Source organism: Cetorhinus maximus, chromosome 26, assembly GCF_964194155.1.
Source record: "Cetorhinus maximus chromosome 26, sCetMax3.hap1.1, whole genome shotgun sequence".
Classification (NCBI taxonomy): domain Eukaryota; kingdom Metazoa; phylum Chordata; class Chondrichthyes; order Lamniformes; family Cetorhinidae; genus Cetorhinus; species Cetorhinus maximus.
In genome coordinates this window covers 27,339,752-27,364,302 of record NC_135904.1, presented here as the reverse complement: position 1 = coordinate 27,364,302, position 24,551 = coordinate 27,339,752, and the positions used below count along the sequence as shown (strand labels likewise).

Here is a 24,551-nt window from a genome sequence, read left to right as displayed (position 1 = left end):
TGTCACTTTACAGTGCAGTCAATCAAGAAAGCAAAATTTACTGACCATGCAATAATCATGTGGCCTTTCAATGCTTACGACCCTGAATTGACTCATCTTGGAAGATGTTTCCCAACTGTGTCATTTGGAGGGTGGCAAATGACCATTTCTCACCTTGTGAGGCTTTGACAAATTGAACTTTCCCAGCTTCATAAAAATTCTGACTGAGTTGGATCAACCAATTGCTGCCCTAAAGTGAAATAAGAAAGGCCAGTCTGGTTCTTCCTTTACTTAAGGCACCAGAGTGAGTATGGACCTGCAGCATTTTAATACTCTCATGGGAATGATCTATTTGACACTCTGCACTGGTATGCTTTAACACGTTCACAGTTGCACACGATTGTTGACACATTTGTGTTCAAGATCTAAGGTGTAATAAATGCTAATTTCAACTGCAGAGGTGGGACAACCTGAGAGCTCCCTGTCTGTTTTAAACCCTTCTCAGTGCACACTATAGGTCTAACCTGGGTTCAGTGGTGGCACTCTTACTTCTGAGTCTGAAAGTTGCGGGTTCAAACCCCACCTCCAGAGGCAACGGAGCACACAATTTAGACTGATACCACAGTGCAATCCAGAGTTTCAGAGGTGCTGAGGTTGAATTGAACCCCCTTCTCCACCCATCAGGTGGGAATGCTGTGTGGAAGGGTTAAAATTATCCATGATCGCTTGGCTGGCTCAAGGTTGCTCCGCTCTGCTATGAGGCTAAGTGCTGAAGATGCTGTTGATTTTTGCAAGTGGCGACCAGATTTGAACCCCTCTGTGAAATGACCTGGATTGTGTTCCTGATTTAGGCAAAGCAGGTTGATTTCTAAAAGTGGCAGCGCTTTCCATGATCACTTTTGAGAGCACGTTCTGCCTAACTAAGCTAGCGTTAGCTTTGTGATCTCTTTACAAATTGCAATATGAATCTCAGGCAAATAATGAAAAAAAAAAATGCAATCTGCTCGGTCAATGGTGGTCAATGTGACATCAGTTGGAACTTCTCCAGAATAACATATTACACGGCAGTCCAGCAACCATCAGATGAGGCCTGCTGTCCTTTGGCTTTGCTCCCCTGCTGCGAAGCCAAGTTGGCTGAATAGATTCCACTTCATTCTTTCCAAACTGGATTATCTGTTATTATCCAGCCCCTGATTCAGCAACTTTGATAAAGTGAATTCTGACCACTGACCTCCCTGCTAAACAATGTTGCAAGCTGATTAAGAAATACATCTGTGTAGAATCACCAGAAAGTTCGGGAATAAATTGTACAGGAGCAAGCCTTGAAACTCAAAGTCGTTTCTATGTGGGAGCAAATGTCAACACTTTAAACACTTGGACCCATGTGTTAAACTAGTCAATTATGACATTTCTTCAATGATTTCAACCCAGAGCCTAATTCACACCTATCATTTGTAAAGATTACTTTCATCCATCCAATCAAACTCTCAGATGTGCTGCCTTTTGGATAAGATGTCCATCTGGGCTGAGTGATAAATGTTAGTCAACACACTGGCACAGCACCTCTTCTCCTTTGAGTATGCTGAGGGATTTTTCACCTAAGAGTGCGTACATGGCCTCAGTTTCGTATTTCACCTGAAAGCCCGCACCTCTAACAGTGCAGCACTCCCTCAATACACCGGGTAGGATCTTCCGGTTGGCGAGTGGGTGGGGGGGGGGGGGGGGGGGGGCGGGCCCGCTCGAGACGCGTAAAATGACACGGGATGACGTCGGGTGGAACTCCCAATGTCATCCCGCGTCATTTCCCATTTACAGGCCAGCGGGGGCGCAGCCAAGTCAGCTGTGCGCCCGCCGACCTGTCAACAGCCTATTGAGGCCATTTAAAAACCAATTTACATAATTGGTGGGCCTGCCCGTCCAATCTTAAGGTTGGCGGGCAGGCCGGGAGCCCTGGTGGGCATCAGAAAAAGCATAAAATCTCATCCACGGGCGGGGTGAGGCTGCATGAGTGATTTAAAATCTGCACATTGAGTTTTAATAACATTGTCACATGAGGGGACATGGAAGGGAAATGTTAGGATGGTTTTTAGTAAAAATTTGAAGTCCGAATCGATCTCTCTGAGGCAGCACTTAGCCTCAGGGAGATCTGTGCGCTCTTTCACGCGCATAAGTGAAAGAGCACACTCCCGGCTGAGGGAATCCTCCCCTCCTTGTCCGCACAGGGAGCGCATAGCGTTTCCTGGTGGACGTCACACTGGGTGGGCCTTAATTGGCCCGCCCACGTAAAATGGCGGCGCGCCCTCGATTGGGGGCGCCGATCGGAGGCGCGCCTGCTGGCGCCCGCTCCCGCACCTCCCCCCCCAACAACGGGGTGGAAAATTTTTCCCTGCATTGCTTTTGTGATGTGCATGCAGCATTTTCTGCTCTTGCAATCCCAAAAGGAAAAAAAAACACTAAAAGTTGGAAGAGTACCAGTAAAACTTGTGTGAATTGGTCTTGTGTGCCTTAAAATAGAACTCCAGTATTCCTGGCGCCAGTGTTACTGATTTTTACTGGGATTTCAAAATTTTTAACTGGTTTTTACTTCTGGATAGGCCCAAACCTGATGGATGTGTTGTAAAATGAGAGGGGAAGGAGTGTTTCTGGCCTTCCACATCCAGTTGCTGATTTCCTTCCCCAACGACCACCATTTGCGTGGACTTGTTGAGGTTATTAGTGACATACTTCTACTGCTTTTTGGCCGAGAACATCTAATTCACCAAGGATCAAATGGGATCTTCCTGATCTACTTTACTCAGTTTCACACGGGAGAGTGCATTGAACATTCTTATTCCATATAGAAGCACATTCAGAACATTCCACAGAAGCTCACATTAGTGTAGCCGCATCTAGATATATTTTGTGACACGCAAACTTGTCTATCCATTCCAAGGTATTATTTCTTATTTTGCAAATTTACGCGCCAAGGAATAGTTTATTCTAAAAGACCGGCCGAGAAATGAGCTTTGATTTCCAGGGGCGTGGTTCAATCGGATGGATGGTCCTTCATCATCCTAACCCTTAAGTTGTTACATCTCGTGAAAGTGTTGGAAAAGTACCTGCTGCATCACAGGGGAACTTCGTTTCCAAGAAGCAACCTTGTGCACTGGAAATTTGGTCACTTGGTGAGCAAACTTTACCAAATTTCAAGCCATCAGGAAATCCTACTCGGCATGTAGTGAGTTTTCAGTGCGTGCTCTCAGCTGTTTGGGGTAACAATTGGAAGTTCACTGTTGGAAAGTTATCCCATCATGTCAACATAGCAACCATTTTTAATCTATTGATTATGTTGACTTTATCAATACAAGTTTCCATTTTATTTCCTGGCATACGGTTGTCATTTTTAAAATATCTTTTTTGACAAGTATGTTGACTATCTACTTCTTGAACTTTTCACACTTCAAGGCTATCTGTCATGCTTCATCTAATTACTTTGCTGCATTTTATGTATTTTTCGTGCATTTTAATGTATAAGCGCATTTAAGATTAACATTGCAATATCTGTTTGGACTCCTCCTTTATTTTCTCACCACATCAGTGTCAATTTGGCTCTGCTGGTCGCACTCTATCCTCTCAGACAAAGGTTGTAGGTTCAGGCTCCAAAAGCACAACTTCACCTAGGCTGGCACTTTAGTGGGGTACTGCTGGAGAGTTGCACTGTCAGAGGCACTGCCCTCTAGATAAGACCGGAAACTCCAATCAATTTTGCATGTTCAATTGGTCATATTTGAAAAAGAGCAAGGAGTTCACCTGGCTTCCTGGCCAACATTCCTTTCTCAACCAACAGGACTAGAAAAGATGATTAACTAGCCATTTATCTCAGTTGCTGTTTGTGGGATCTTTCTGTGCACAAAATGGCTACTGTCCTTGTACTGCCCTTCAAAAGTAATTTATTGGCTGTAAAGCATTATAGGACATCGTGTGGATGGGAGGACATTGTATCAACACAAGTTGTTCTTTTATTTAATGTGTTACGGGCACGAGGGTGAGGTGGATTGAATTATTATTACTGTTCCCCTCTCCTGTCCCTAACAGTGATAGTTTTAATTTCTAATCTAATTTATTCCCCTTAGTAGCCTTTCCCTTGTTGAAATGGGCCGTGGTGTGTTTCTCAAACGCCGGTTTATGAGATCCAACACTAAAAACAACCCCACAGCAAATTCCTTAAGGTGAAACAAGATTAGGATTTTTTAACACATTCAAAACCCGAGGGATAGCCCACAACACATATTCACACTCACAAACAGACAAGGTAGAGAGACAGAGAAAAAAAGGAAAAGAAGTTGCAAATTGCGAGTTACTTAAAAAGATCAAAAACTTATTGCCGTTAATTCACGTGTGAAGAGTCCAGTAAGTCAATGTGAACGAAAATGCTTTCAGATGGCTTTGTCTGGCAGAGTTCCTGGTCTTTGTCCTAGGAACTCAGTTTAGGTTGTTGAAGATGCAGCAAAGTGTTCTTGTATTCTGGGAATTAGTTCACTCTGTAGACGAAATACATTATTCTTTCTGGAGATGCAACTTTGAGCGCGATGGAGGTCAGAGGTAGGTTCCTAGCCTGCAGTCCGGTTTTCTCTTCTGGGCTTAAACCGCAACTGAAGAGAGAATCCAAAAGCTGTGTAATTAAAGCAGTTCAAACAGGTCAAGTCTCGGTCATGTGACAGGGTGTTTTTGGGATGAGCCATTCCGCTAAGGATATACTTTCAGGAGCCTCGTTAAAACACACAGGGCAGAATTTTGCCCTCGGTGGGCATGCGGGCCCCACCGGCTCGGCGGTGGGCGGACAGCTGACCTCTGTCACCGAAATGGAGCCCGCCGCCATTTTAAGTGGGTGGGCCAATTAAGGCCCGCCCTGCGGCCTGCCCGACGGGAAGTGCTATGCGCTTCCTGTTCCGGGGGTGGAGGGAATCCCCAACTGTCAAAATGCACACTGCTCCCTGAGGCAAAGTCCTGTCTCAGGGAGATTCGTGACAGGTAAGTAACGTATAAAAATAGATAAATATTGAAATTATTAACATGTCCCCCTCATGTGACAATGTCACACGAGATGGGACATGTTAATAATAAACATATAAAATTTATTAAATGTTTAAAAAACGGACATGAAACCCCATCCCGCCAGTGGATGAGGTTTCATGTATTATCAGGAGCCTGCTGGGGCTCCTGGCCTGCCCGCCAGCCTTAAGGTTGGACGGGCAGGCCTTTAATTATCTTAATTACTCTGTCAATGGCCTCAATTGGCCATTGACAGGTCGGTGGGTGGACAGCTGATTTCGCTGTCCGCCCGCCTTCCTAAAAATTTAAAGGGACCTGGATGACGTCGGGGATTCCTCCAAATGTCATGCCGCGTCATTTTCCCATCGGTGAGCGGGCCCCACCCCCAAATTGCCGAGGGAGAATCCTGCCCACCGAATTTTGAGCAGGTTGCTGTGGAACCATTAGCACAATATTGGAGATGAGGAGTCACAAATAGTTCTGCCTTTGTCCAGAGCTGGCTGGGCAGACACCTTGTCTACTAATCTTTTGTGTTGGCTTGGCTGGAATGTTCATACAATATAAAGTGGGTGTCACATTCCAGGAGGATGATGAGTTAGCCTTTGTCCATTGGAACAGCTTAGAATCTTCCAGGACTACCGGCATGGAAACTTACCCCTTGGTAAGCAAGGGGGTGATAGGTTATCGGGGTTAGGTGGGATACAGATTTCAGGTTACTATCAGATCAGCCATGATCTTATTAAATGGCAGAGCAAGCTCGAGGGGCTGAATAGCCTACTCCTGCTCCTTGTCCGCATGTTCATATGTGACCAGCTGCGGCCATTTTATAAGCCCAGCAATTCCATTTTAAAAAAATAGAATTTAAACAAGAGCAACAAATTTTAAAGTTTTTTTCATGCCTTCTCAGCATGACAAGTGTCGTTGTGCAGAGATAGAGCTATAAGTTTCTTGTGATACATTTTGGAGTGGTAATTTAAATGGGAAAAATGACCATTTTACTCTATTAGAATAAAATTAATCTGATTGTGTTTTACATATTTATGCAACTGATTTACGTTTTTTGACTGAAATGCAAACGCAATACACAAATGAACTCCCAAGTTGATATCAACGCAATGGCAGAGTGCAAGGTTTTGATTGAAATCCCTTAATTGTTCTGAGAAAACATGGTGTGCTTTTTTTTTTTTGCTATCTCTTAAATCAGTCAGGCCTCTATCTTTGTGCTCATTAGAGTTAAGAAGTGGCTTGAGGCTGGTGAATTAAACACTACTCGCCCCCAGAGGATCAAGTGACTACACTAACCATCCAGTACTGCAGGCCATCAGCATCAGTATGCATCTTGAACACTCTAATGCTATATTAAGACTTCAGCCAAAAAAAAAAAGAATCCTAGATTAAATAGTGTAATTGTCTTGCAACTCACAGGTCTCTAAGAGCTGAAATTTCCTTAAGGATTACAATTATCCAAAGTCTTTTTAAAGCTTAAAATAATAGGTTATCTTGCATCTATGCACATGTAATTTATACCCATTTGAAGTTATTGATAATCTGATGACATGCAATCTTCTTTCTATTAAAGTCACTGAGGAGTACTGATAATGAGGACAAGCATTTGAGATTTTTCAGGATTCACCATCAGCGTCTACTGCAGTCTTGTATTGGTGTTAAACCAGAACTTGAGGCCATGCAGTGGTTGCATGTTGGTTGCCAGTTTAAGTTTCTCACCAGGAGTTTTAAACTTGTAGCTTCATTTGGGTTTGTGATTTAAAATCGACAATTGTTTATCGAGCTTATTAGATCAGGTGCATCCCTCTTTCCAGCTGCCTACATACTCTTCCTTTTAAAGATATTTAATATACATCCGTACCTGTTTCTAAAATAACTTGTGACTTGACCTCGTCCTTTCTGTAAAAAAGTGAGATTTTGGGAAATAGCAAGGGCTAAATACTTAACAATTTAAGTGGGAAAAATAGCATATATTTGCAAAGTGTTTTGGCACCTTACAAACTGAAATTGAGTCAATCAGTATTTTTTTCAAAAAAGTAACAGTGTCAATTAAGTGCTCAGTGGCGTAGATTCCACTGTAAAATTCAGTGCGAGCAAGGATTGAGAAATTAGGCACGTTGCTTGCACCTTGTCCCCAATTCAAACACACCCTGCAGTGACTCCATTATGTGCTGCACACCCACAGGATTCACTCCCACTCATTGTAAGCAGGAGATTCATTATGCATGCTTTCAGCATGCTAATGACAGCCTTCATCAGGCCCATTCCCACTTCTGGTTCAACAGCCATTAAAGTGAAGCTGACTAGAGCTCCAATTTAAAGGGACCGAAGGAAACAATTGGCCGTTCAATTTTTCAGCTAATGTTTTTGTGCATTAACAGTTTAGTTAATGTATTTAGCTCGGTATCCAGTCAAAGCTTAGTATGAAGAGTCTGATGAAGAGTGATATGGACTCGAAGCATTAACTGTGTTCCTCTCCGTAGATGCTGTCAGACCTGCTGAGTTTTTCCAGCTATTTTTGTTTTGTTTTGGATTTCCGGCATCCGCAGTATTTTGCTTTTATCTTAATATATCTTTCCTAGGTTTTCCTGTTGGGCCGTGGAAGGGAAGTTTGCAAAATGAGAAAAGCAGCAGAATCATTTTTTATTTCCCAATGCCAGAGAGAAACAGACTATATAGTACCTTTTTCCAAGTCCTCTGTACAACAGGAAGAGCCTTAACAAAGTCAGTATCTCTAAAGTGTCTCCCACAATATCATCTCAGGGAGGGTTATTAATTAATTGGAAGCTATGCCAAGTGCAGTGACCTTTGGCAATGTGCAGGGAATAATTTTGACTTTGGGTGATAGCTTAAAATGGGGCATTTCAGATCGACCACCTATTCTATATCTCTCCTGATTTTAATTTCCATCAACTTCAATGATTTTTTTCCTCTTCCTAGTTTTGTGTTGTACACTATTGGTCCAAAGTCAAGTTTATCTGAATGCTGGGAATTGCTTTGAAAATACCTCAATCATTATAACTTCAAGCATTAAATGATACTGGAAGAAAGAAGCCACACTCGGCAGATCGGTAGGTTTCAGAGTCAGATTGCAACACGTGTCTTGACACCATTCAGCATACGTGCCTGAGCACATGTACCTGCGAAGGATCAGGGAGAACTGGCTCCACACAGTATGCACCGACATGGAGTCACCTTTGGATTGGTTCGACCTGCTGTAAGGAGACACAAAACCAGCCTTCATGATGGGATCATTGGTAGGCAATGTTAGAGTAGAGAGTTTTTTTTTTTCACCTTTGCCTTCTTCAAGCCTAACATGTGTGAATCTCATCACTGATCCTTTAGCCAACATATCCAGCTCCTTCATTTCCACCCTTATTGACTAGTCATGAGGAACGTTTCAATGCAGTTTCAACGCATTCCCTTGCAGCAGTTCAAGAAAGCAGCTCACCACCACCTTCTCAAGGGCAACTAGGGATGGGCAATAAATGCTGGCCCAGCCCGCGAAGCCCACATCCCGTGAATGAATACAAAAAGAAGTACAGAGGCACCAGCACTCCATATGCAACAGGTTCCTCAACTCTGAGGCATGAGTACTTGGGCCATAGTTAAAATTACAGTAAGCCCATTATGATGGCAGTGGTTTGCAAATTGGAGCCTGTGGCTTCTTGGAAACTGTCAGCATTTTTAACGTGAATTCAAGAAGTTGTACAAACTCAGAAATAGCTTAACCCTGTCTCTTTGCTCAGATCACAAGTTAATGAGGTGACAGAAAGGAGGGAGGGCATCAGCTTGAAATTACAATATGAAGGGTGCAATGCTGATGATCATTTGTGTAGGTTGTTTCCCTATGGTGCACTTTTCTTACCTGACAATTCATATCTGCTTTCAGACTAAGCACATTCTTATATTAGATTTTTTTTATTGCTATGTATTGAAAAGTTTCAGGGCATTCTCCCTCTCGAAAGGACCATGCAATAATGGGCAGAATGTTCTGCCTGTCGGGCGGGCGGGCCCGACCCAATCTCTGGCGGGCAGGGAGCCGATCCCCGCCGGAGAAGCGGGCCGTGCCGCCATTTTACGTGGGCGGGCCAATTAAGGCCCTCCCAGCGTGACGTCCGGCGGGAAGCGCTATGCGCTCCCTGTGTGGGCGGGGGGGGGGGGATTCCCCAAAAGTGAGAGTGCGCTCTTTCGCGCATGCGCACGACAGAGCGCACATCTCCCTGAGGCTAAGTGCAGCCTCAGGGAGATTGCTTCCACTTTGAAAAATATTAAAAATAGAAAAAATAAATTCCCTAACATGTCCCCCTAACATGTGGCAATGTCAAATGAGGTGGGACATGTTCATAATTTACATAATAACTTTATTAAAATTTTTAACACCCTGCATGAAACCTCATCCCGCCGGTGGATGAGGTTTCATGTTTTTTTCTATTTGCCGCCGGGGCTCCTGGCCTGCCCGCCAGCCTTAAGGTTGGACGGGCAGGTCCTTTAATTGTTTAAATGATCCTGTCAATGGCCTCAAATGGCCATTGACAGGTCGGCAGGCCCACAACTGATTTTGCGCGCCCCCGCCTCCCTGAAAATTTAAATAGGGCGGGATGAAGTCGGCGGTTCCCCCTAATGTCATCCCGTGTCATTTTACGCGTCGGCGAGCGGGCCCCGCCCCCCCTGCTCACCGACGGCAAAATTCTGCCCAATGTCTTCAAAACCATTCTTCTGTCAATCATGATCTCCTTTGCCCTTGACTGAGAAGCAAGTTGTCTAACCTATGGCAGGACAAGCTTGCCAAAATGCATACCAAAATTGAATAAGGGTCATGTGCAGTAGACTTCACTGACTATGGAGAAATCCCACCATATTTCTGAGGGCGTGCTAAATGACTTAGAAGACCACTCACCACCATCTTTTCAAGAGCAGCTAGGAATAAATGCCACCCTTGCTGCTGATATCAGCATCACAAAAATTAATTAAAAGTACATGTACGCGCTTACATATCTGAAGGAGGTAGAACCAGCACTTGCAGCTATCATAGTATTAAACTTGTCTATGTAATCTCTTTGATAATTTATTTCTGTGTCCCAAGCATCATTTTCTTGAAAGGTACACCAAAGGTACACTACCAATGAGAAAGTGGCAGCATCCTGGGAGTGTCTGGCACAAGGTTTGGAAAGCCCTGAATTATAGGAGCTATGTGTCTGTAAGAGCTCAAAGAGGTCAATCACTTTGTTAAATTGTAAGATTTAAAGATCCTCAAAACCAAAAATTCAATCCTATTAAGGATACTTTGCATGTTTTCTATGTTCAGTTGGTTAATAATAGTTTGCAGGGTCAGAAGCTTGGAGCAGAATTTATTGGCTAAAACATGCGAAGTGTTTATTTTCCATGAGAAGTGTTAAAGTTATTTGGACACTCTGTAGAGTTTTGGCAGAAATGACAATCTTGATTAATAATGTCAGATTTCCTGTTGTCACGTTATAGTCTTGATAAGATAAAAAGTGAGGATCTCATCCTACATTTCAGAAAGTCAAAAGTTTAACTCTTTAGCCAGAGAGTGGTGAATCTATGGAATTCATTGCCACAGAAGGCTGTGGAGGCCAGGTCATTGAGTGTATTTAAGACCGAGATAGATAGGTTCTTGATTGGTAAGGGGATCAAAGGTTACGGGGAGAAGGCGGGAGAATGGGGTTGAGAAACTTATCAGCCATGATTGAATGGCGGAGCAGACTCGATGGGCCGATTGGCCTAATTTCTGCTCCTATGTCTTATAGTCTTATGGTCTTAACGACAGAAATTCAGAGATGTTAAGAAAGAATTCCGAAAATAGGGGTGTAGATTATTAGCATGTGTAAGTGCATGCAAGGTGCTAGCTAAAGACTACAGATGAGTCATGAAGTCATAACATGAAGGAAGAGAGAACTGTGTCAATATAGCAGATCAACTGTTACTTGGTCCTATTGAGGTCCTGTGTTTTCTATAGCAGTTGTCTAAGATATAGACTAGCTTAATTATGAAGTAGACAATTGTTATCTGCTGCTTCACTATCTAAAGTGATATAGCCAAGTACATAGTGTAATCCTTGAACACTGAATACTAAACTGCATTCAGCCAGGGCCGTAACACTGTTAATTCTGAACTGAATTGAGTTGTACTAAGTTGAACACAGTAAATGTCATGCCAACATAATTCCAAAGCCGATATATTCTTCTATCAAGGATGAATGTTGATCATCTTATCTACGCCTCAATTGACATTAGGACAAAATATTTACTCATTGTACATTACACTATGCCTTGTACAACCGTGGTTTGAACACAAAGGAGCCTAAATATGCTAGAATTGCAAAAATCTCTGGTTAGACTACATGTGGGATATAGTGTTCACTTCTGGCCATCTTAGGAAGGATATATTGGCCTTCGAGAGGATGTGGCACAGATTCACTACAATGATTTATTTTATTCATTTACAGGATCTGGGCATCACTGACTAGGCCAGCATTTATTTCCCATCGATAATTGCCCTTGAGAAGGTGGTGATGATCTGCCTTCTTGAACCACTACAGTCCCTTTTGTGTAAGTACACCCACAGTGCTGTTAGGGAGGAAGTTCCAGGATTTTAACCCAGTGCCAGTGAAGAAACAACGATATACTTCCAAGTCAGGACGGTGAGTGGCTTGGAGGGGAACTTCCAGTTGGTGGTGTTCCCATGTACCTGCTGCCCTTGTCTTTCTTGATGGTAGTGGGTTTGGAAGGTGCTGTCTAAGGAGCCTTGGTGAGTTTCCGCAGTGCATCTTATAGATGGTACACACTGTTGCCACTGTTCGTCGGTGATGGAAGGAGTGAATGTTTGTGGAAGGGGTGCCAATCAAGCGGGCTGCTTTGTCCTGGATGGTGTCAAGCTTCTTGAGTGTTGTTAGTACTGCACTAATCCAGGCAAGTGGAGAGTATTCCATCACACTCCTGACTCGTGCCTTGTAGATTATGGACAGGCTTTGGAGTGTTACTTGTCACAGGATTCCTACTCTCTGCCCTGCATTTGTAGCCACAATATTTATATGGCTAGTCCAGATCAGTTTCTGGTCAATAGTAACCTCAAGATACTGATACTTGGGGGTTCGGTGATGGTAATGACATTGAATGTCAAGTGGCGATGGTTAGATTCTCTCTTGTTAGAGATGGTCACTGCCTGGGGCACTTGTGTGGCGTGAATATTACTTGCCTCCTGTCAGCCCAAGCCTGGATATTGTCCAGGTCTTGCTGCATTTGGACATGGACTACTTCAGTATCTGAGGAGTCGCGAATGGTGCTGAACATTGTGCAATCATCAGTTAACATCCCCACTTCTGACCTTATGATGGATAGAAGGTCATTGATGAAGCAGCTGAAGATAGTTGGACCTAGGACACTACCCTGAGGAACTCCTGCAGTAATGTCCTGGAGCTGAGATGATTGACCTCCTGCAACCACAACCATCTTCTTTTGTGCTAGATATGAGTGGAGAGTTTTCCCGCTGCTTCCCCTTGACTCCAGTTTTGCTAGGGCTCTGTGATGCCACACTCGGTCAAATGCTGCCTTGATGTCAGGACTAAGAGTGTTAAATTATGAAGACAGGTTGCATAGATTCAGCTTATTCTGCTGAGTATAAAAAAAAGGGTGATCAAAATTAAGACGGTTAAGGTGATCAAAGGATTTGTTCGGGTGGGTAGAAACTATTTCCTGTGGTGGGGAAGTCCAGAACAAGCCGGCATAATCTTAACATTAGAGCTGGGCTATTCGGGTTGTGGTTCAGAGTCACTTTTCACAAAGGACAATGGATATCTAGAACATTCTCCACAAAAAACTGTTGAGGTTGGGGTAAGAACAGAGGTGGAAAAATTTGTGCTGTTGACCTTTGCCTGCACCATGCTGCCTCTGTGCCACTTTACCAGACATGGGATTGGTGGCTGAAGGGCTTGTTGCCTATAAGCACGAAGGTTATGCTGGAACTGTTTGTAACGCTGGTTAGGCCACAACTGGAGTAGTGCATTCAGTTCTGGTCACCGCATTATGGGAAGGATGTGATTGCATTGGAGAGGTTGCAGAGGAGATTTACCAGAATGCTGCCTGGGCTGGTGGGTCTGAGCTATGAGGAACGATTGGATAGGCTGGGGTTGTTTTCCTTGGAGCAGTGAAGGTTAAAAGGGGACCAGATAGAGGTGTTTCAGATTATGAGGGATATATAGATCGGGTGGATAGGAAGTCACTTTCTCCATTAGTAGAGGGGGTATAAATTTATGGTAAGAGATAGAAGGCTAAGAGGAGAGTTGAGGAGAAATTTTTTCACCCAGAGGGCAGTGGGAGTCTGGAACTCACTGTCTGAAAGGGTGGTTGAGACAGAATCTGTCATAACATTTAAGTATTTAGATATTCACTTGTGTTACCATAGCCTCGAGGGCTATGGGCCAAGCGATGGAAAATGGGATTAGTGTAGTCAGATCTTTGTTGACCGGCGTGGACACGATGGGCTGAGTGGCCTCCTTCTGTGCTGTAAACGTCTATGAGTCTATGAGTCTATGCTGGGTAGCCTATTAAGGTAGGCTACAGGCCAATTAAGGCCAATTCTCAGAGGCTGATTGGAATTTTCCAGTCGGCCTGTGGAACCCCTGCAGCATTGGGATTAGATTAGTTTCTGAGAGGTGACCCCCTGGCAGACTGAGGGGCCAGCACTCCAGGCAGCCTTTGAGGCCCTCCCTGTCTGCTTGGGTGCAACTGCAGCCACAGGTCACCCTGTGGAGAGCTTGTGGCTCAGTGGCTGTAGCCATTTTCAATTTGAATATTTTTAAAGTTGCTCAGAGGGTGGCTCAAGATCGAGCCGCTCTTTCTCTCTCTCTCGCTCTTACCTAATAATGGCAGCCTGCAGATCCTATCAGGTTGGAGGGTTTCTTGGACCTCCAGGTTCAAGGGCCTGTCCTCATCTGTGATTGGATGGTAGGCGGGCTCTCTGGCCACTAATTCAGGGGAAATCAATGGCGGGGGACGTTTCCCCTCATGGTGCAAATCAGGATCCTGTCATTGGAGATCCAACCGAAAACCCATAATCCTACCCTGGGAGTCAACTGAAAACTTCAAAACTGAGATTGATAGATTTTTGTTAGGCAAGGTTAATAAGGGATAGGGATCAAAGGCTGGAGGTATGACGTAAATCAGCCATGATCTAATTACATGGTGGAATAGGCTGGAGGAGCTAATTGTCCTAGTCCTGTCCCTACATTCCTAAAACAATACAGATGGCTTAAAACCATCTATGGTCAATTGTTCACCCACTCCTTCTTTAAAGTTGAATGTTTCAAATGGTTAAGTAGCTTGATCAGGTTAAAATGAATGCTTTTCGGGTCAATTGTAGGTTAAAGTTTCCTTGGTGCCATTCCCGCTCCACAAACGCTACTTCATTGGAAATGTGACAGAGACCTTCTGTGTACATAATGGATTTTCATGTCATGTCTGTTGAATTAATGTTGCCTGAATGGGAGCAATTCTGAGGAATTGTCCAGTCATAAGTCTCTGTGGATTTCCGGGGTTATTGGTCCAGATCGCCCAGTCTCCGGACCGTCAGAGACTGGATGTGCGATGCTAGATCTGCGCCGGGGCCCTTCAGACGTCCCCAACGCACTGACTCCGTGGGAATTGCCCAAGAAGTTTGAACTTCCAATTGGAAATTCCTCTGCTTCCCGGGACCTTCCATCAAACTCTAAATCTGAGTTAAAGGTGGAAACTTTGGATAGTTCTGACTTACTTACCTGAAGAGTTACCCAGGATGTGTTAGACAGAAAAATCCTAGTCTTACTCCTGGGTAACTATACAACTGACCCTCAATCACTCACACTAACCCCATCCCCGCACCTCAACTTCCCCCTCGATTCCTTGACTAGGCCCCTGACCCCCAACTCCCCTGCCCCACCTACTCAGCTGCCACCATACCCATCTTCCAACCCATCCAACCCAGCTGCTACGCTACCCACCTACCCACTTACATACCTACATGCTCACCCATTCATTCGCACATTCACACACTCATTCACTCACACATTCACTCACACATTCATTCACCCATTCACTCACACATTGACTCACACATTCATTCGCACATTCACTCACCCATTCACTCACACATTCACTCACACATTCACTCACTCATTCACTCACACATTCACTCACTCATTCACTCACACATTCACTCACTCATTCACTCACACATTCACTCACACATTCACTCACTCATTCACTCACACATTCACTCACTCATTCACTCACACATTCACTCACTCATTCACTCACTCATTCACTCACACATTCACTCACACATTCACTCACACATTCACTCACCCATTCACTCACCCATTCACTCACCCATTCACTCACACATTCACTCACTCATTCACTCACCCATTCACTCACACATTCACTCACACATTCACTCACTCATTCACTCACACATTCACTCACATGTTCACTCTCTCATTCACTCACACATTCACTCACTCATTCACTCACACATTCACTCACCCATTCATTCACACATTCACTCATCCATTCACTCACACATTCACTCACACATTCACGAACATACTGAGAAGCTCGGCGAGCTTTGAACACTTCCCACAATATGGCAGCGAGTGCCATAAAAAGGGGGCATGGCTTCTGCGCAGATTCTCTTCGCTGCTGTCTCTGTGGATTCCTGTGCTGAGGGAGTTCTGCAGGATCCTCTATCAGAAGTCAGAGCCTTTACGATGTATGCAGTTAAGTGGATAGTTTTCTGTCTGATCAGCACCGGATGCAGGTGTTTCAACTCTGACCGGAAGATTTGGGCCATTGTCTCCTCAAAATCGCTGCTTTTGTTTCAAAAGAAGTCCTTCGGCATATTGGCCGCAAAAGAAACTAGCGAATGACTGAAGCATAAAAACAGCTAACCTGCTTTATTCCTTATCCTTGTTAAATTCATTCCCTCAGGTTGATGTCAGGGACATTGACTGTCAAAAGAAAGATTGCCTGAGCATTCTTGATCAATTTTTTTTCTTGACACATGACCAGGTTGTCTGGATTACAGCCTTATCAAATTACTGAAATATTGGTTATGTCAGAAAACTGCCACTGAATGAAGCCAAGCAAGGTTTTCACTTGCAATTAAGGTAACGTTTGCTGTGTTCTTGCAAAATGACCTGATCTATGGTGCCAGGAAGGAGCAGTGTCGAGTCCACTTGACATTAGTCTGAATTCAAACTCAAAAAAGCCAATTACTGCAAACAATAATTGTTCAGAGCCCTGTATAATACAGATCTGGCCTCACACAGGGCTGTGCATGTACTACTTTTGGTTCATCTCTGTGTAAGTAGACAAAGTGCCAACCTCTCATTCCATTGCAATGAGATAAGGGGATGATTTTGCATTGGGTCTAGCCTTAAAATCAGGGTTCTCTTATCCTTGCATAAGCAAATGTGCAAAATGATAACAAGCCTAAATTCTAATTGCTCTTATATTTTCAGAAATCCTTTGGTTCCTGGTGTGAGCATACATGTAACAGTGCTGAAATACCAGGTAGGCTTCCAATCACATTAACATCACTATCGGCATCACTCCCACAACAGGAATAGTTCAACTGTGCTAAGCAGGAAAGAATAAGCCTAGCTTTTCAGTGTTGAACTGCATACTTACATGAGTATTTAATTAGCAATTTTATAAGTCAATGCAAAGAGCTTGCCCTGCAGAGCTGAACTTTGTCAGTATTCAGCTGACTGCATTTGCAATTCTGCCAATGAATCTGATTATAGTCATTATGTACCTATAAGTTTCAGTGCTAAGCCCAGCCATTGGCACAAGATCTTGGAAAACTTTGACCTTCTGGAGCTGTCTTAGTAAATGGAAAAAGCCTTGGATTTTATCATTAAAATAGTTATTAATTTCTGAAACTAATGGCATGCTCATTGTGGCCATGATACATGAATTAGTTCCTTAGAATCATTTGCACCTCAGCCTTGGTTCAATGGTAGCACTCTAGTTGTAAAGTAATGGGTTAATGGTTATGTTAGTGAGACTGTAATGATATTAATGATGTAACCCAGACATCGATAATCAGATGACTGAGACACTCCAAGGGAGCTAGGTGTAGAACAGTCTGTGTCTTAAATACCATGTGCTTATTATAATGCCTTGTAAATAGCGTAAATAAACTATATCGCCTATCTCCAGTCATTTGTAGACTAAATAAAACCTCTCTGAAACATGGTGGCAGTGCTGGAGGCCACAGTCTAGCAAACTGCAGCCGCAGATTGGGCGACCCATGAGTGACGACCGGTGAAAGAAGGAAATTGACTTTGCAGTGACGAAGATCAGGCCCGAAAAGCACCGTGGTATAGTGACTGTGAAGGACACATGATGTCAATAGCCACTGAACAGCCACTACCCCCTCCACAACCTTTCCAACACATTAAAGGTCCACAGCAAGGACATCAATGCGAGCTCTAGAAGTGACAGTTCAAAAGATACCAAGCGGCAACACCAGGTCTGTACACTTTTATATGCAGTAGAGGCCATAGCTGATGAGGCCCTGGGCCAGCGAGGCTTGAAGAGACCTCGGCATCATGCGATGAGCTTATGGGCGCCTCTGATAAGCACTGCAGTCCAAAAAATAATTGGGTTATGGAAGGTGCAAGAGTTGACCAGGGAAACCAATGTTGGCACAGTCATTGATTCCTCTCTCAAGGAGTTATATCAATCCCCGAGTACTTGCAGTTAAGGAGCCTCAAAACATAGGTTTATTCACGATCGCATTGTGGCTAGTGGGCTTGGCGACAAAGCTGTCGAGTCTTTGGCAATCCATAGACAATTCGACTTTAGAGTGGCAGGCAGAGCACCGACAGCAGACTCACAATCCTGGGTCACGTTGAGGCTCGGGAGGGATCAATCCTGTATGTAGGCCCAAAGTTTGGAGCCCTGTCCAACAAAAATCCCACGATAAAGCCCGCCAAAACTCTCCAAAGGGGCGGGAAGTACCCTCCAACCCATTTTGAAATATTCCGGATGCGGTGCTAAAACTGTCGCAGAACATGCCCAGGAAGGGGAGCTGAACGCTTTCGCTGTGGCAGGACCGGACATTTAAAATGATTCCACAGACTTAAAGCATAATTGAAAGGAACAGAGAAGGAGCCAGCTTTTCAATCTCTGAATTACAGCCAGTGGAAAATAGGCGCATTCGTGATGAAGAATTCCTGGGGGAAATAAAGGAGTAAGCAGTCTTGGTCTGTAGTGCTGGATGCCAAAGGTTAAAGAACAGAATTTAAGCTGGACACATGGACTGCAGTCGCAGTCTTATCAGGCAAACTGCACACTGGCAGAATAATGTGGCGATCCAGCTGTTAAAAATAAAGTGAAGGACCTTAAAGTGAAGGACCAGATTACTACAGCCCTTAAATATAAAGTAATTAAGTAATTAATTAAACTCTTTATATTCTGCAGAATCAGCAACATTCCCTACTCAGCAGGGCCATGTGTTCAGGTCTTGGTCTTGTTCAAAGGGTCAAAGAGGTAACATGGCAGGACTGTGGAGACATTTTTAGGAATAAATTTCCTCGGTTGTTGCGGGGTCTGGGAAAGCTCTTAATGCTCTACTCCCAGATGGCAAACCTATGTGTTTATTTACCCCTAGGAGGGTACCAAACCAACTGATTGGAAAAGTTAAAGAGCAAATTGACAGGGTACCGCATCAAGGAATGATCTGTCCTGTTATAGCCCCTACAAAGTGATGTTCCAGGTTAGTTACGGTCCCTAAACCTAGCAGCGACATTAAGCTCTGTGTTGACCTGACATAGCTAAATAAGGCTGTCCAAAGGGAGATACACCCAATGTCCTCTATTGATGACAGTTTGGTGAAGTTGTCCAAATATGTCCCTTTTATGGAGCTGGATGCCAACAGTGGGTTTTGGTAAACTCCCGTTGACCAAGAATCAAGGTTGTTAACTACCTTTATCACTCCCTTTGATCGTTTTTGTTTCAATCATCTTCCTTTTAGTACGTCCTCTGCACCAGAAATCTTGCAATGCAATATGTCCGACATAATCAGAGGCAAAGAAGGCATTATTTGCCACATAGCTGATTTACTCATCCATGGTGCTACTATGGAATAACACGACTATAGAGCCCAGGAGGTTTTAAGGGTGCTTCAACAAACCGGCCCCACCATGAATGATAAGTCTGAATTTAGGAAGACCACCATTACATTTCTAGGTCATATCATCCACCAACATGGGACAAGGGTAGATGCCCAGAAGACCAAGGCAATTAAAGAGTTTCTGCAGCCTAAGAGTATTGTGGTCATCCAGCGATTTTTAGGCATGGTCAACCCAGTGGGGAACTTTATCCCACACCTGTCCGCCATTAATTAACCTCTAAGGGACCTGTTGTCAAAAGGTCAGCAGCGGTATTGTGGAGTCAAGTAGAAGAATGCCTTTCTCAAGATTAAGGAGTTGCAAGTCTCTTCCACAGGACTCGCATATTACGACCCAAAACAGCCAACAATAGTAGCGGCCAATTCATCAGTGATGGGGCTTGGAGCAGTTTTACTGCAGACCCAGGAAGAGGGGAGGAGAAAACCAGTGTACTATGCTTCTCGATCATTAACAGAAACAGGACAGCAGTGTGCAGCAATCAAAAAGGAGGCACTGACTGTGACATGAGCTTGCAAAAAGTTCTCCGGTTACTTCAGGGGCTTGCAATTTAAGATGGATGTGGACCATAAAACTCTGGTCACTCTTCTAGCCTCTACAGAGACTGTTAAGATGCCACCAAGGGTACAGTTAAAGCTCATGAGCTACAACTATACCACGGAGTATGTGCAAGGCAAAAGTCAGATTACAGCAGACATGCTGTCGAGACCTACAGTCAACCAGGCCACAGAGTATCACTTGACACCAAACTCCAAGGTGGAAGCATATTCCTCATTGGTTACAGGCACCCAACCAGCCTAGGAAAGCAAACTCTGGGAGATCAGGAACACCCAGCTGAGAGACACAGAACGCAGCCAGGTCCGAAAGTACTGCCATGGTGGTTGGTCTAAATATGCCCCTAGCAAACAGGAACTGAGACTATACCTCAAAGGCATCCCATGATTGTAGACGGCCTCCTTGTCTTTAATGAAAGGTTTGTAATCTTGTGAGTGATGAGAGAAGAGATCCTTCATAAACTCCACGCTGGTCATTTGGGCATTGCCAAATGTCGAGCATGGGCACAACAATCAGTGTGGTGGCTGGGAATTTTGCAATCTATTGAAGTGTTTATTACTGTATGCCATACTTGGTGCTATTCATGGCCAAAAACCAACTAACCATTGTTACCTTCGCCATTCCACTCCAGGCCCCGGCAAAGGCTTGGCATGGGCCTCTCTGAATTTGAGGAAAAGTCTATTTTCTAGTCATTGACTATTATTCAGTTATGCAGATTCCATACCATAACACAGAAGTGGTGTTAAAAGCTTGGAAACGCAGCTACCCTACCCATGGCATCCCAGACGATGCAGTGTTAGACAAAGGTCCACAGTTTTTGAATGACCATTTCAATCTATTCGCAGCAGAATATGGATTCCACCACATTACCAGTTTGCCACACTATCCACAGGCAAATGCTGAAGCAGAATACAGGGTCAAAACCATCAAGATGTTGATGAAAAAGAACAAGGACCTAGAGCTCGCCTCGCAGCCACACCTTTGGTGATTGGCTTTTTGCCAGCCGAATTATTGGTGGGCAGGAGACTGAAAACCCAACTTCCTTTGCTCCAACACCAACTCAGACCCAACATCACTTTACAAGACGATAACTGAGTAAGGTGCCATGAGCAAATGTGCAAATAGAGGCAGTCCACTTGGTATAACCGCTGATATAGTGCACGAGCATTGTCCAAACTCGCACAAGGACAGAAGATCTGGATCAGGGAACTTTAAGCGCAAGATACGGTCATCCACCAAACCCAGCAACCCCGGTCATACCTTGTCGACACAACACTCGGAATTGTAAATGGAACAGAAAGGCCCTGATTGCCCTGGATATGACAAGGAGCCAATCGTTCCAGTTTCATAATGACCACACCGATGACAAGGCCTCTACGAAAAACACCCCCAGAAATGTGCTCAGGTCTAAGAATAGGAACCAACCGAGGAGACTCAAGACGAGATCAGGGAGAGCTGTCAAAGCACCTGACAGGCTTAACCTGTGATGTCATGACTTTACGGGGGAGATGGTGGGAATGTAAATAGTTTTGTAAATAGTTTAACAAAAGACAGTTTTGAATTATACTTGGGGGGAGATGTAGGGTAAAGGGTTAATGGTTATGTTAATGAGATTATGACTGTATTATTGATGTAATTGCCCCATCAGTAGTCAGATGACTGAGAGGCTCAAAGCGAAGTAGGGGTAGAACAGTCTGTGTCCTGAATACCATTCGCTTATTATGCCTTGTAAATAGCGTAGCTAAATAGTTTTAGCTAACCTATACCACCTATCTCCAGTCAATTGTAGACTAACTAAAATCTCTTCGAAACACTTGTCTCTGAGTCAGATGGTTGTGTGTTCAAGGCCTATCCCAGAGGCTAGCGCACATAATCTAGGCTGAAATTTCAGTGCAATACTGAGGGGGTGCTAATTGGAGGAGGTGCAGTTGTTTGGATCATGTGCTAATCGGAGGCCCCATTGGCCTCCTCAGGTGGATGGAAAGTTTCCCCTTTGTCCTGGCCAATATTCATCCCTCTACCAACATCACTAAGACAGGTCATCTGATCATGTATCTCTTTGCAGTCTGAGGGACATTGCTGCGTGCAAATGATCAGCCTCATTGGCCTACATGGCAATAGTGACTACACTTGAAAAGTGCTTAATTGAGAGTAAAGCATTTTGGCATATCCTGCAAAAGGACATAAAAACGGAAAATTCTGGAAATACTCAGCAGGCCTGGCAACATCTGGGAGAGAAGCAGAGATAATGGGCGGGATTTCTGGGACTCGCCCACCGTGGGACTGGAAATTCCTGCCCGAAGCCAACAAAATGTTTGCTGGCCCGTCAAGTTATCCGTCCTGCCTGCTACGATTTCCGCGGCAGTAAGGACCCGGAAATTTCGGACAACGGGACGAATTTTATGGCCCCCGTTGCAGTGAGGGCGGGGCCGGGAAATGCAGCGAGCCGTTCAAAGATCCATTGACTACAGCGGGACTGGAAGATCCCGTTGGCGGGAGGGGCTGTAAAATACTGCCTCATGTTTCAGGCATTGCGACCGACGAAAGGTGGACCTGAAACGTTAACTCTGTTTCTCTCTCCACAGGTGTTGCCAGACCCGCTGAGCATTTTCTGGTTGTATTTGATTTCCAGCATCTGCAGTATTTTGCTCCTGTGCTCATGAGAGGATGTTTGCCTTTCCATTTTGAAGTTTGCGGCATCGTCGGAGGCTGTTGTGCCCATTGTGTCCCTGTTGGCTCTTTGCCAGCGAGATTCAAGGTGAAGCCCACGGCCTTGCTTCCTTGTCCTGTCCCTGTACCTTCCTCAGCTTCAAATATGTACCAACGTTCGTCCTCCCTTACTTCCTGTAAATTGTATCTTAAATGCTCTTTTAAAAATGTTACTGCTATGGGGAAAAGACAAAAGGGAATAGATGCAGAGTTCAGCCAGTGACTAACAGCTGCACCTACTTTATTATTTAGAAGGATTAGAAATTCTATTTATTGTCATTTTTATTATTTCATTGAGGGAGAACACATTGGATCGAAGAGTTATTTGCTTGATAGTTGACTCCCACAGTTTGCTTGTGGAAATAGTGCCTGAAGAGGGCCAGGGGGTCCCAAGAGCTGGTGGAAGAGAGGATTTGACTGTCCAAAAGTAATGGCTGGAGGGAGCCTGTTTAACTGGGTATTCGAAATCATCGCAGCAATGAAATGATGAGGATCGTAATGCTTGCTAAATGTTTCTTCAAAAAGGCAGGCTTGATGGAATCTTAGAGTGAAGCACAGATAGGAATTTGTTTTCAGAACTAGAAGAGGGTGTCAATTCTCCTGCACACAAGTCTAGGGTCAGCTTCGTGTCACCTTATCATGTGTGCATTACGTGCTGAACCTTTTGTCAGATCAAACTGGCAAACATTGAGTTTCTCCCAAAAAAATATTTGGAGCTATTACAGAGCATGAATTATAAATGTGCAGGGAAATGGAAATGGTGCAATGGGCCCGTTTATGATACGCAAAGGTATAAAATATTATTCAGCAATGATATGAATGCCTTTCATTCCATTTCTGTTTTATGGAGCATCTGTTTGCTAACACTTCTTCCCGCTGCCATGTAAATAATCACTAAATTAGTGAATGCATGTACAATTTCAGCTCAAGTAATATTACTGTCAAGTCAAACAATAAAACTAGATAGAGGTACCTCAGCTCCATCTCCTTATTCAAATGGACAGTGCACAAAGAGGAGATTGAGTCTGCTTTCCTGAAATGAAAATAAGTTTACATTTTCATCGCTCAAGGACAGAGAGGGCATGAAATGATCTGGTTTTAATTGAAATGACGGCTCGTGTACAAAAATGAAAGGCTATTTAAAAAAAAAAATAGTCGGGCTTGGAGGAATGAGCAATGACAAGCTTTAAAATCATTTTGGCTTGCACGCCGGCATTCTTGCAAGCGACCCCAATTCATGACTGGACGGCTGCTCCCCACCTAAGCTGCAAATAGACATTCTGAATTTATTGTTTCAAATGTACAAAGCCATCCTGATAGCACCTAGGTGATTTAATTTAATTATTGGTTCCTGGGCATTGGCATTTTAATCACTCGCTAATTTTCTCTCCGGTCTATTACCAGCCGATGATCAGTTTGATTAATTTTTGCTGACGTCGCCAGTGCTTGTAAGAATTGGCTAACCTCTAGATGTACATCGACAACCTGAGGCTGGATTATGATTGATCATTGTCGCCTTCTTCGCCTGATAAAACCTAATCAGTGTTCACAGCAATTTAAGTAATGAAAGCTCATTATCGGCATTTGCCGCGTTTAAGAGTTTTTTTATGTTCTCCTACTCGTCAACCTTTAGGGACCTTATGGGATCGATCGTGGAGTGCAGAGAGTTCTGCATTGCCCTGCAACCGTGCAGACAGAAAGACTTATTTCTGCTGACGTCGCCTAGATCTGCATGCACTCCCTCACCTTTCAGTGCATATTGACAAGATGGGCCTAGATTATGATTGATTATGTTAGCCTCTTCATTACTTAAAACCTAATCAGTGTTCTGAGTAATTTGAGTAATGATAGCTCATTATCAGTGGAATTTAAGAGTTTCTTTTCCTTCCCTACCGGCAAACCTTTGGCGACTTTCTAGGATCAATTTAGAAGTACAAGTGGCCTTGTGATACCCTGCAAACCACACCCATCAATAAAAAACAACCCCTGCTGAATGTTTTGTGGTTTTGGCTGCGTGAAGTCAATGCTAACAAGCTCACATTATTGCTGCATGTTTGACAATATTTCATCGGATAAC

At 44.0% G+C, this 24,551-nt stretch overlaps 1 long non-coding RNA gene across 1 annotated transcript in view; it reads left to right on the top strand.

Moving 5' to 3' along the window:
- Positions 1-24,551, top strand: part of LOC144668189 (uncharacterized) — a 116,825-nt gene that overhangs the window by 29,838 nt on the left and 62,436 nt on the right. The window contains exon 3 of the long non-coding RNA XR_013573450.1: positions 16,535-16,586. This is a non-coding gene — a long non-coding RNA (uncharacterized LOC144668189). The remainder of the gene's footprint in view (positions 1-16,534; positions 16,587-24,551) is intronic.